The following is a 12,035-nucleotide window of genomic DNA, read 5'->3' on the forward strand; positions in this document are numbered from 1 at the left end:
ATTTATTTAAATGATATGCCCTGTAGTATTACGGGAACTCTAAAATATTTCTGTTTCCTGATGACACTAGCTTGGTAGTAAAGGATTTTGTGTGCAACACCGGCTTGGTTTCAAATAGTTGAGTACATGACCTAGGTTTATGGCTTGTAGAAAATAAACTAACGCTAAATCACAGTCAGATTCAGGTTTTACAGTTTCCAACACACAATTCAACAAAACCTGACTTTTCAATTTCACAGAACGGGCATATGATTACTGAAACTGAACAGATAGGTATTCAGATAGGTAGTAAGCTGTCGTGGAAAGCCCACGTTCAGGATCTTGTTCAAAGACTTAATACTGCCAGTTTTACTATTCGAACGGTATCAGAAGTGAGTGATCGTTCGAGACGAAAATTAGTCTTCTTTGCTTATTTTCATTCTCTTATGTCGTATGGTATTATATTTTGGGTAGCTCTTCCCATTCTAAAAGGATATTTTTGGCTCAGAAACGGGCGGTTCGGGCAATAAGTGGTGTAAGTTCACAAACCTCTTATCGACCTCTGTTCACGAGTCTGGGTATTTTGACATTGGCCACTCAATATGCATATTCCTTATTGTCGTTTCTTGTTACCAATAGTAGCTTATTCCGAAGAATAAGCAGCTTTCACTGGGTTAATACTCTGCAGAAATCAAACCTACATTTGGATCGGACTTCTTAACTCTTGTGCAAAAAGGTGTGCAGTTTACTGCTGCATTCATTTTCAATAAATTGCCACTCGAATTCAAAAATCTCAGCAGTAATCCACGCGCTTTCAAATCGAAACTGAAGAGTTTCCGTATGAGTCACTCCTTCTATTCTGTCGAGGAGTTTATTGAAAAATTAAGCTGATTCTTATTGTACTGCTGATAGCGTTTACTTAAACTTATGAACTGACATTTTTCAGGTGCATGAACATTTATTTTTATCTGTTATTACTTTTATATTGTAATTTAATGTACCGACACGTTGCATGATCTTGGAGATTTGCTCCTCAATTTGATCCTACGGAACTTGACGTGTAAATAAATAAATAAATTAGGACAACAAATTCTGTCTAAGTCGTCTTGCATTCTACAACAGTCACTCAAGGAAGACACCCTCCCGTACACAACAGCGTCATCAGCAAACAGCAGCATCTTGCTGCTCCCTGCTCCCCCTGTCCGTCAGATCATTTATGTGTACAGAGAGCGATAGTGGTCCTATAACATTGCCCTGGTGCACTCCTGACGTTTCCCTAGGATCTGATAAACACTCTGGGTCAAAGACAATGTACTGGATTCTAGTACTTCAGAAGTCTTCGAGTCACTCACATATCTGTGAACCTAATCCGTATGTTTGGCTTGGTATGTTTGTACCTTTGTTAACTGTCTGCTGTGGGGCACCATGTCAAACACATTTCCGGAAATCTAGGAATATCGAATCTGTCTATTGCCCTTCGTCCATGGTTAACATGATCTGAGAAAAGGGCAATAGAAGTATAAAGTACAATGGTTTACGTATCGACTGAAGATTATAAACGTTCGTAGTACTGATGAGGAGAGTCTACTGCTTGACTACAAATTCTTACGTCTGGCATATTCCCGATAGCCTGTCGATTGGAAGAGCGAGCAGAACAATCAGAATAAAACATTTGCTTCAGTCTACAGCTGCACTTTTATGTTGCTTACTCTTCTTCTGCTATGCCTCGTAATGTGCAACTCCTTTTGTCGTCCCCCCTTTTCCTCCTTCCATCCCTCCTATACAATATGCAAAACATATGGTACTCAGCCTAATGCGCACCAGTGGTTTAAAACGTAAAGATTGACCTCAAAATAATAGGGGCCCAGGTGCCATAATGTTTTAAATGAACTCAGTTTAAGTTGCACAAGAAAACTATGGGCGTAGCGTCTTCTCATCATTTATAGCCGTGCAGCACCACCAGAACTGGCACACAAGTAGTGCATTTTAATGTCACGCAAGGATAACGTCCACATCACGGCAAGGTTGTATGAATTGGTGTTCTGTTCGTTTGTGGCCTTCTTAAACACTAAACCTCACTGATGCAGTCTCAGACGACTGCGCGTTACATACGAGGGTGGTTACCAAGGCACCATCGTACACATACATGTACGCCGGTGAGATAAATATACGGCCAGATATCGTCAACTAACAGCTGCGGACTAATACATAATCACTCTGGATGATAGATATCTTTTCAGCATAAATAATGTGAGTTTTTAATGTATAACGCAGTTATTATGCACATCACTTACTTCATTAAAAGATTCATAGTCAGATCGATGTTATATAGTGACATAAACAGTGTACAGGCGGTGAATGGAAAAATAGCAAATTAAATTTTTTCGTTCAATGTTTTCTTACACTAGGGGGTGTTTTATTCTTTGTTTTACTATTTACCTTCTTACATTTTATATATTATGCTGTTTTTATTTTTTTAGATATCTTTTGCATTGTGATTATTTTAAGAAGGAAAAAGAATGGGCGATTCTTATGACTTCCGGCCGCAGTTTGCATCCACAAGGGTTGTATCTTTAATAGTGGCAACTATTTATTTACGTCTCATACAAAATAGATACGTGTTTCAAAGTTTTACTGACCTTCAGAGTAGTCACCAGCATTGTGTATAGCCCGTTGCCAATGATGTGGAAGTCGTTGGATACTCTTAGCAGTGCCAGTTGTGTTGAAAGTTCGAGCGGCGCGGTCTATTGCCCGACGAATTTGTAGCAGTTCTGAAGCGAATGCCGTGAAGTGTTTACTTCAGTTTAGAAATCGAGTTGAACTCACGACGGCTTAAGTCAGGAGAGTGCGATAGATGGTACAGCACTTAGCAGACTCATCACTCAAACAAATCAGTAACAGCTTGCACTGTATGTGCTTGAGCATTGTCCTGGAAAATGATGGTCAGGTCCTGCATAAAGTGTCATCACTTCTGTCTATAAGCTGGTCGTAGGTTGTGTTCCAAAAATGAACTGCAGCCTTGTGCATACTGCCGTTTAAATCGTAACTATACGATATAGTATTAGACTTGACAAGAGCACTATAGAGAGTTTGACACGTACTCTAAACGTCTGTGGAAATTCTCTGTGTTACATTACTTCAGAAGTGAGCTTAGACACGTCTTTACCTACGTTTGTGCCACCAAATCCCTGCTGGAAGCGGTGGCACCCAATTTCCGATAGTCCTAAGAGATGATCACGGGCAGATGGCACCGTCTAATAGGTAATCACTTCTAGAGAAGCGCTAGGTAATCAAAGGCTGGCCATCCGCTGCGGTTGTACACTGTTCATTCACATTAATGTTACCACCTGTCAAAAGCGTGAATAATCTTTTGCTGCGCAAACCACTGCGAGAAGCGCAGGAAGTGAGTCAGTGATGTTGTGGAATGTACCGACAGGGACGTGGGAGTCATACCGCCTCCACTGCTATGGCCAGCTGTGCTAGTTTCCTCGGGTGAGCATCCATAGTGCGAACACTCAGATCGAGATGATCCCACAGAGTCTCGATTGGGTTTTAGTCCTCGGAGTTTGGCGAACAGGGCATTACAGTAAGCTATCCTAGTGCTTTTCAAACAATGCGCGTACACTGTGATCTGTGTGACACGTTGCATTAGCCTACCTGCAGTCATGGACTGTGCGGGTGGTCCTGGTGGAGATTCGAGTCCTCCCTCGGGCATGGGTGCGTGTGTTTGTCCTTAGGATAATTTAGGTTAAGTAGTGTGTAATCTTAGGGACTGATGACCTTAGCAGTTAAGTCCCATAAGATTTCACACACATCTTGAACACGTTGCATTGTCCTGCTGGTAGATGGTGTCGGGCCTACACAAAACAAACTGCATATATGGGTAGACTTGACGCCAAGAATAGCTGCATACTTGTGTTGGTTCAAAATGGTTCAAATGGCTCTGAGCACTATGGGACTTAACATCTGTGGTCATAAGTCCCCTAGAACTTAGAACTACTTAAACCTAACTAACCTAAGGACATCACACACATCCATGCCCGAGGCAGGATTCGAACCTGTGTTAGTTCATTGTGCCTTCCAGAATGACGAGATGACCCAGCGAATGCGACAAAAACATTCTCCAGACCATAACCCTTCGCTTATTGTAGCAGGGCATTTGCTGTGTATGTGTGTGGTTTGGGATCTCATGGGCGCCCAATGGCGAGGTTATCAGCGCCCTAACAATGATTAAAATAAAAGAATGTGGATAAGAACGCAAACTGTCGTACACGCATGCACACGAAATGACCACACAATTGCCGGCCGGTGTGGCCGAGCGGTTCTAGGTGCTACAGCCTGGAACCGCGCGACCGCTACGGTCGCAGGTTCGAATCCTGTCTCGGGCATGGCTGTGTGTGATGTCCTTAGGTTAGTTAGGTTTAAGTAGTCCTAAGTTCTAGGGGACTGATGACCACAGCAGTTAAGGCCCATAGTGCTCAGAGCCATTTGACCACACAATTACCCTGTTGCACAGGCACTCTCACATGCACTAAAACCAATGAGGAGGCAAGATGGCCAATCAAGAAATTAAAACAGATGCAAAACAAAACACAGAAGAGCTATAAGAGCAGCACAGGGAATTGTGACTGGCTGATCACTTACAAAAGAACTTGGGTGTGCCAGCCACCCTGCTGATACATTAAAATCAACTCCCCAGAATCTTGTTAAAAGCGTGGGACAACTCACAAAACTTTCAAACGCGAACCACATTCATTTGATCATTGCATAAAATAGACTGCAGATCCGCCGGCAAATCCGCTGCAGTCCGCTGGTCAGCAAATAAAATGCAGTCCAATAAAATGTGTTGCACTGTGATCTGCACGCCACAAGCACCACACATCTGAGGGTCCTCTCGCCGGAGTAAAAATCCATGCGTCATAGCGCTGTGGCCGATGCGAAGACGAGTAAGGATGACCTCGTCCCGTCGACGTGGCTGGAAGGAAGTACGCCACGGCCGAGTTGTGGGCTTGATGACACGGAGCTTGTTGTCGGTCACTTCTAGCCACTCATGTTCCCAGCGACACAGGATTTTATATCGCAACAGCGAGGTGAGGGCATGCAGGGGGATAGCACACTGAAAGATCTGACGGTCACGACACGCCTCCTTGGCTGCTCGATCAGCCCTTTCATTCCCAGAATTCCCATGTGCCCTGGTACCCAGCAGAAAGACACCTCCTTCCCCAGCGCTGTAGTTGGAGGAGGGCGTCCTGGATAGTCTGCGCCACTTTATCTGCTGGGTACAAACGCCGGAGAGAGTAAAGGGCGCTCAAAGAATCTAAACAGACAAGAAATGTAACACTGGGAGAATGTCTCATCTGCTCCAGTGCCCACAAGAATGCATATAATTCTGCGCCAAAGATGGTAAATTCGGGAGGCAGTCTGACCTTGAGGACACGATACGGGAAGACGACAGAGCAACCAACAGAGTCACCCTGCTGAGACCCATACGTAAAACCAGCTACATGGTTGTGGTGCTCAGATAAAACGGCAGAAAATACCGCATTAAAAACAGAAACAGGAGTGCTGTCTCTCCTGTACCGCACCAAATCTAAAATCACTCTGGGCTGATGTAGCAACCAGGGTGGCAGACGGTTAAAACTCTGGACTTCGGGTCTCACTGGCGCCACATCGAGTGACTGCAGCATATGCTGCACGCTGATCCCAAATGGCATTGTCGCTTGTCGATCGTTGGAAAAAAGGCGTTCCAGATGTGGACGAACAACAGTATGGTGTGCAGGTGTGAAGTTAGAGCTGCGAGGAACTTACATGCTTGGCTCACCATGAGCAGCTGGCGCTGGATGGTAAGTGGCGGTTCCCCTGCCTCAGCACAGAGGCTGGGTGTGGGACTGGTCTGATAAGCGCCCGTGACCAGCGAATTCCCTCATGGCGGACAGCATCAATGATCCGCAAAGAAGAGGGCCTCGCTGACCCATATACCGTGCACCCGTAGTCCAGCCGCGAGCGCACAAAAGCCTGATAAAACTGCTCCCCAAGATCTGTGGCTAAGGTACGTGAGGATGTTCAGCGCCTTCAGCGTTCGGGCTTTTAAGTCTTGCAGTGTGTCAACCGCTACAATGTGAAGTCAAAAAGGATGCCCAGAAACCGCACTGTGACTCTAAAATGTAGGATAGTGTCCCCCATCTTCAAGGCAGGCAAATTAAAAAGACGACGAGAACGATTAAAATGAACACACACACACTTATCAGCAGAAAACCGAATGCTATCAGACGTTTCTTGCTGCACAGGCCAACGGCCGTCTGTCCAACGGAGCACAGACGTGATTCATCTCAAAAGGCTATGTCAGTGGACATGCAGTTGCAGTATTGGCTTGCAAATTGCAGTCTTTATCGCCGATGAACAGCAGTCAGCATGGGTATATTAACCAGGCGCCTTCTGCGAAGGCCCATATGCAGAAACGGTCGCTGATAGACCGTTGAGGAGACACTATTGGTAGCCCGTTGTTTGATCTGGCTGATCAGCTGCTGAATACTTGCACTTCCATTCGCATGTACACATTTCTACAGCCGTCGTTCACTTGTGTCATCTGTGGCCTGTGGTGCCACACAATTGCCTCAGTGCCGGTTTTGGATAGCGCCATTTTGACATGCACACGACGGCGCCACGTGAATAGATAACAAACGTAGTCGTTTTGGAAATGCTTCCATCCTTCGCCCGAAAGCCGATAATCGTGCCCTTTCGGACGTCAGCAGGCAAGCACTTCATTTCCGCATTACAACGACTGCACTGTTTTCCGCGTCCCCCGACATGTCTTGTGCAGCCTCCTCTGCTAGTGCTGCCACCTGCCGTTTGTGAATGCTTATCGCACTTCAGCGTCGTACGTAGGCGGTGGTCACATGTGACTGGACCGTGTACATACCAATCCGGAGGTGTGATGCTGCTCCCTACATCTTTTTACAGACGAATGATACTCGAAACTAAACGTTATAAAACAACATGTAAAGGTCCAGGTATTCTGATTGTTTAGTGTTAGTTTTATATTGCATCTGGTGAGCTATATCGAGAGACGAAGCGCACTTTCAGCATGGGACAGCGATCGTAGCGACTCCACAACAGGAAAGTTCGGAAACAGAAACAAACCATCCGTGAATCGCAGTCCTGTCTTGGCGATGCGAAAACTTCCAAAGCGTTGTATACGAGCAACGGAAGTTACTTATCAGGAACTTTGAATGAATTTTGTTATTCCTTCGTATTCTGGATACTGAACAAAAAACGTGTTTAATTTGGACAAAAGTATGTGTAGGTGAACAGAATATACAAGTGTTAATTCAAAATGATTCCTGCAATTTCATAGAAATTTGGTGTAGCAATTATGAATTTTATAGCAATTATAGGCGGAATAGAAGTTTTAGAAAAAAGCAAGGGGACCACAGTCACACTGAACATTCTACCTCACCATTCACACTGCATACTTTTGATGTTACTTTTCAGTATTTGCATGTATTAAAATTCTCTTTTCTTCCTTGTCTCGACTTTTTCTCTTACAAACTTTGATCGTAATTAATGGTGCATGACTAATGATCTCCGTTTTCTGGTTTTCTGAGGCAGTATTTGTCATGCATTTTGGACTATATGGGCTAGACAAGTTTGGTAGTACCACAGGTGTTCTTGTTGTTCACGGAAGTCCGTCTACATCAACGATTTGGTCTCGTGGCTGCTCAGCTTCCGAGAAACTGTGGTGTCTTTGATGTGCGAATGGTACCGCTTGCTTGCGGTATCCTTGCTGCCCAGTATTCAGAAAATGGTACATTTTCAAGCTTGGTGTACTCTAGAATGATATTTTCACTCTGCAGCGGAGTGTGCGCTGATATGAAACTTCCTGGCAGATTAAAACTTTGTGCCGGACCGAGACTCGAACTCGGGACCTTTGCCTTTCACGGGCAAGTGCTCTACCAACTGGGCTACCCAAGTACGACTCACGCCCCGTCCTCACAGCTTTACTTCTGCCAGTACCTCGTCTCCTACCTTCCAAACTTAACAGAAGCTCTCCTGCGAATTTTGCAGAACTAGCACTCCTGAAAGAAAGGATATTGCGGAGACATGGCTTAGCCACAGCCTGGGGGTGTTTCCAGAATGAGATTTTCACTCTGCAGCGGAGTGTGCGCTGATATGAAACTTCCTGGCAGATTAAAACTGTGTGCCGGACTGAGACTCGAAATCGGTACCTTTGCCTTTCGCAGGCAAGCGCTCTACCAACTGAGCTACCCAAGCACGACTCACTCCCCGTCCTCACAGCTTTACTTCTGCCAGTACCTCGTCTTCTACCTTCCAAACTTAACAGAAGCTCTCCTGCGAACCTTGCAGAACTAGCACTCCTGAAAGAAAGGATATTGCGGAGATATGGCTTAGCCACAGCCTGGGGGATGTTTCCAGAATGAGATTTTCATTCTGCATCGGAGTGTGCACTGATATGAAACTTCCTGGCAGATTAAAACTGTTTGTCGAACCGAGACTCTAACTTGGGACCTTTGCCTTTCGCGGTGTACTCTGTCAGACACTGTGACATGCGATGCACGTGACGAAATAGAGTTATCCAGATCTTTCAGGCGATGAAGCAATGTGCAGATCGCACAAATGAACTACAGGAACTCATTGTTGCAAATCAGGAAAGAGAACGAAAAGTCACTTTATACTCTCACTATGTTAAACTAGAACATATCAGGTGACATCTTGATTCTGACACAAACAAAACAACGCGTTACTACAATTCTTTATTCCGAAAAGTGGGTTCAAAGAGTATCCCAGCGTAATATACTGTAGTTCTTTGAGAAAAATACGTCGTGAGTGTACAGTTAGGAAATAGCAGAGCGTCAGCTCTGCTTGAAAGGAATGCAGATATTAAAATTTATTATTTTGTTATTGTGAAGATTGAAAGAGCTTTAGTTAAAAAATAAAAGATGCAGATGTGAGAATTAAACTAGATTATTTATTTTTTTATTTCGAAGTATTCTCGGTAAGGTAAATAATCAATGTTAAGGCAGTGAAAGTTATTTTTTTTTCAAAGAATTGTCATGTTGTCAAATGGAAGCCTGTGACATTATAAACATTCATATAATAATTCATCATATCAAGATTGCCTAATTATTGCAAATATTCACATTACCAGTTTCGTCAAAATATGTAGACTCTAGTTAAATGCATACTGAAAACAAACATGGCATACATTTATAAAGAACATATGCATCATGCTGCCACATGATGGAAGAGACTAACTGTAGACTGATTATCACGTCTGAAGAGAAAAATAGTTTGCGAATATTTGTAGCAATTCAGTGATTTTGATGTAGTGAATTAATATGTTAGGGGAAGAAGCTGAAAACAAATTTGCCTCATTCCTTGAATGGGAACTGTTCTAAGTAAAGACTCAATCAAGTTCGAATGTAGGCATATGCCAGTGTTGCAGCACAGAAATTGGTTAATTTAGAGAAAGTGCAGAAAGGCACAGGCATCACAAAAAATGTTTTAAGAATTTCGATGGTATTTAAAAATGAGGTTAGTGTTACTTAGCAAGTATGCTGTTAGTTCTTATGACAAGCCACATTGAGTGGCCGGACACAGCATTTGAAGAAACAATTAATATCCACAAGTCAAATAAATTACATCAGGGGGTCACTGGCAGAAGAGGTAGGCAAACAAGAAAGTGGCACCTTTCACGTGTATATGCCACACTAATACTCAGAACATAAAAAGTGCCCAAATTCAGTCTACAGATCGCTTTCCTTTATTTCACTATGACTGGTTTCAGGCAACTGACCATCTTCAGAGTTCTTATAAAAAATTATTTCGTAATTACAACTGGTTCAAGCTACAAATGGTTTGTAGTTTAAGTTTGTAAAGCTTCAGGATTCTTAAGAAAGTAGTTACAATACAAATTTGTGTAACATACCTTTCTTTTACAGTTACAGAGTAACCTGTCGAATATGGAACTGAAAGTTCACTGTCATAATTAGCCATACACCAGATTGCTGTGGTCTAATAAATAAATTTTTAAGAATCCTGGCTGGTGCAACACCTATAACACTGAAAAGCCCCTACCCCAATTCGTAGAGAGTGGATTCACGTAATTAATAAGACTTGCTCCTAACAATAATATGAGACTATTGATGTGAAATTTAAGAGTATTAACATTTTTAAAAAGAACTTTTATGAAAGAATAATGCAAAATATCCTCTGTGACAGCCCTCAGCACACTGGTGGCGGTGAACTGGACATGGAACAGGAGACTTCAGTGTCACATTTCGTTAGGCCTTTAGCAATATTACCCTACATCCACCAAAAAAAGAGGAAGAAAAGACAACTTTTGAATTTTATAGGTTACTTTTAAAGTTTGTAATGATATTAAAGCATTGTTTTTTATTTGTCATACTTAGGAAGATTCTAATGTATGAAATATTTTAATCTATAGAGGGCACTCATGAACACTACTAGCTCAACGATCGCCAAATGAAAGTAGGAGAAGATATTTTTTGAATGTTTTAAAACTCTTTGGAAGGTTTCATTAATAATAATGACCGCCCCCGATAGCTGAGTGGTCAGCGTGACAGACTGTCAATCCTAAGGCCCGGGTTCGATTCCCGGCTGGGTCGGAGATTTTCTCCGCTCAGGAACTGGGTGTTGTGTTGACCTAATCATCATCATTTCATCCCCATCGACGCGCACGTCGCCGCAGTGGCGTCAAATCGAAAGACCTGCACCAGGCGAACGGTCTACCCGACGGGAGGCCCTAGCCACACAACATTTTCATAGTAATAATGTCCTTATCACTGTTTCATTTGTTACATTGAGAAACAACTTTTATGTGTTACACAGACTGACACACTCACTGACTCATCATGGCCCAGCTCTCACCACTGATGACAGAAGCCTGGAATTTGGAGAGAGTGTTGATCTTATACTGTATACTGTTTGTTTAACACTCTCTGTACCAGGCCTATTTTATGCACCCGTCCCTAGAAACCGGGCAATTTTACCAATATTAAAAAAATTACTGCATCAAATCTACTGTTTGGATTGTGGCAAATTTGGTACCATCTTGAAGCTGCACATTTCTACTTTAATTCTGAGTGAAAGAAACTACTTTACAATGCACAGCTTTAAGGTACAGTTATAGAAATCACTTAGATGTTTTAAGAATTTAGAAAAAGTCATACGAATAAGGGAATACAATTGTGATTTATTTTTAACCAAAATTGTGGCACTACATTACATGTTTCTGATAGTATACAGTATTACATATAAATTTCACACAGAATCATATTGTTTTTTAGTGTGGAAAATTTTAAAGCAAGGTTCCAGGCAGAGTGCAACGCCACACTGTTCACATTCGTATCGTGTCTCTTTGCGAGAAGCCTTGCCACTCTGTTTCTTGCTCCTGGAACTGCACACGTGACACACACGAGCAGCATACTTCTTAGTAGTTGCAGGTATGTGCTGCAAAAAATGTCTCTTTGTTAGCCGACCTACAGTTCCTTCATTTCTTGGAATGAATTCAAGTGTGTCGTCTTCAACAAGCTGAACTGCAAGCACTGTTATAAAGTCTGTTATTGTAATATTCTTCCTGTGCACTGCATTGTACAGCCAAAATGCATTTGATACTCCCATAAGCAGCAAATGGAAATATAATTTTCGCCACCATTTCACAGTTCTGTGCTGGAACGGATTGTACTGCAGGCGTTGGTCTCCAATATCCACTCCAATTTTATTGAGGTTGTAATCAAGTACCTGAAGTGGTTTCAATACTACAGACCCATTTCTCTTAGTATGCGTACCAAATGTTGCTTGATGCCTTGTAGACAATGTATACACATCTCTCTTATCTTTCCACTTCATTGCCAATACATTATCTTTACGCCGAAAAGACATTTCGCCCTTTTTCAGCTTAGCAGATACTAAATCTTTAGGCAATCCTTTCCTGGATTTGTTCACAGTACCAACAGCTCCAGTGCCTTTCTCTGCCAGTTGCTGAAATAGCTCTGGACTGGAATAAAATCGATCTA

The sequence above is a fragment of the Schistocerca nitens genome, chromosome 1, assembly GCF_023898315.1.
Source record: "Schistocerca nitens isolate TAMUIC-IGC-003100 chromosome 1, iqSchNite1.1, whole genome shotgun sequence".
Classification (NCBI taxonomy): Eukaryota; Metazoa; Arthropoda; class Insecta; order Orthoptera; family Acrididae; genus Schistocerca; species Schistocerca nitens.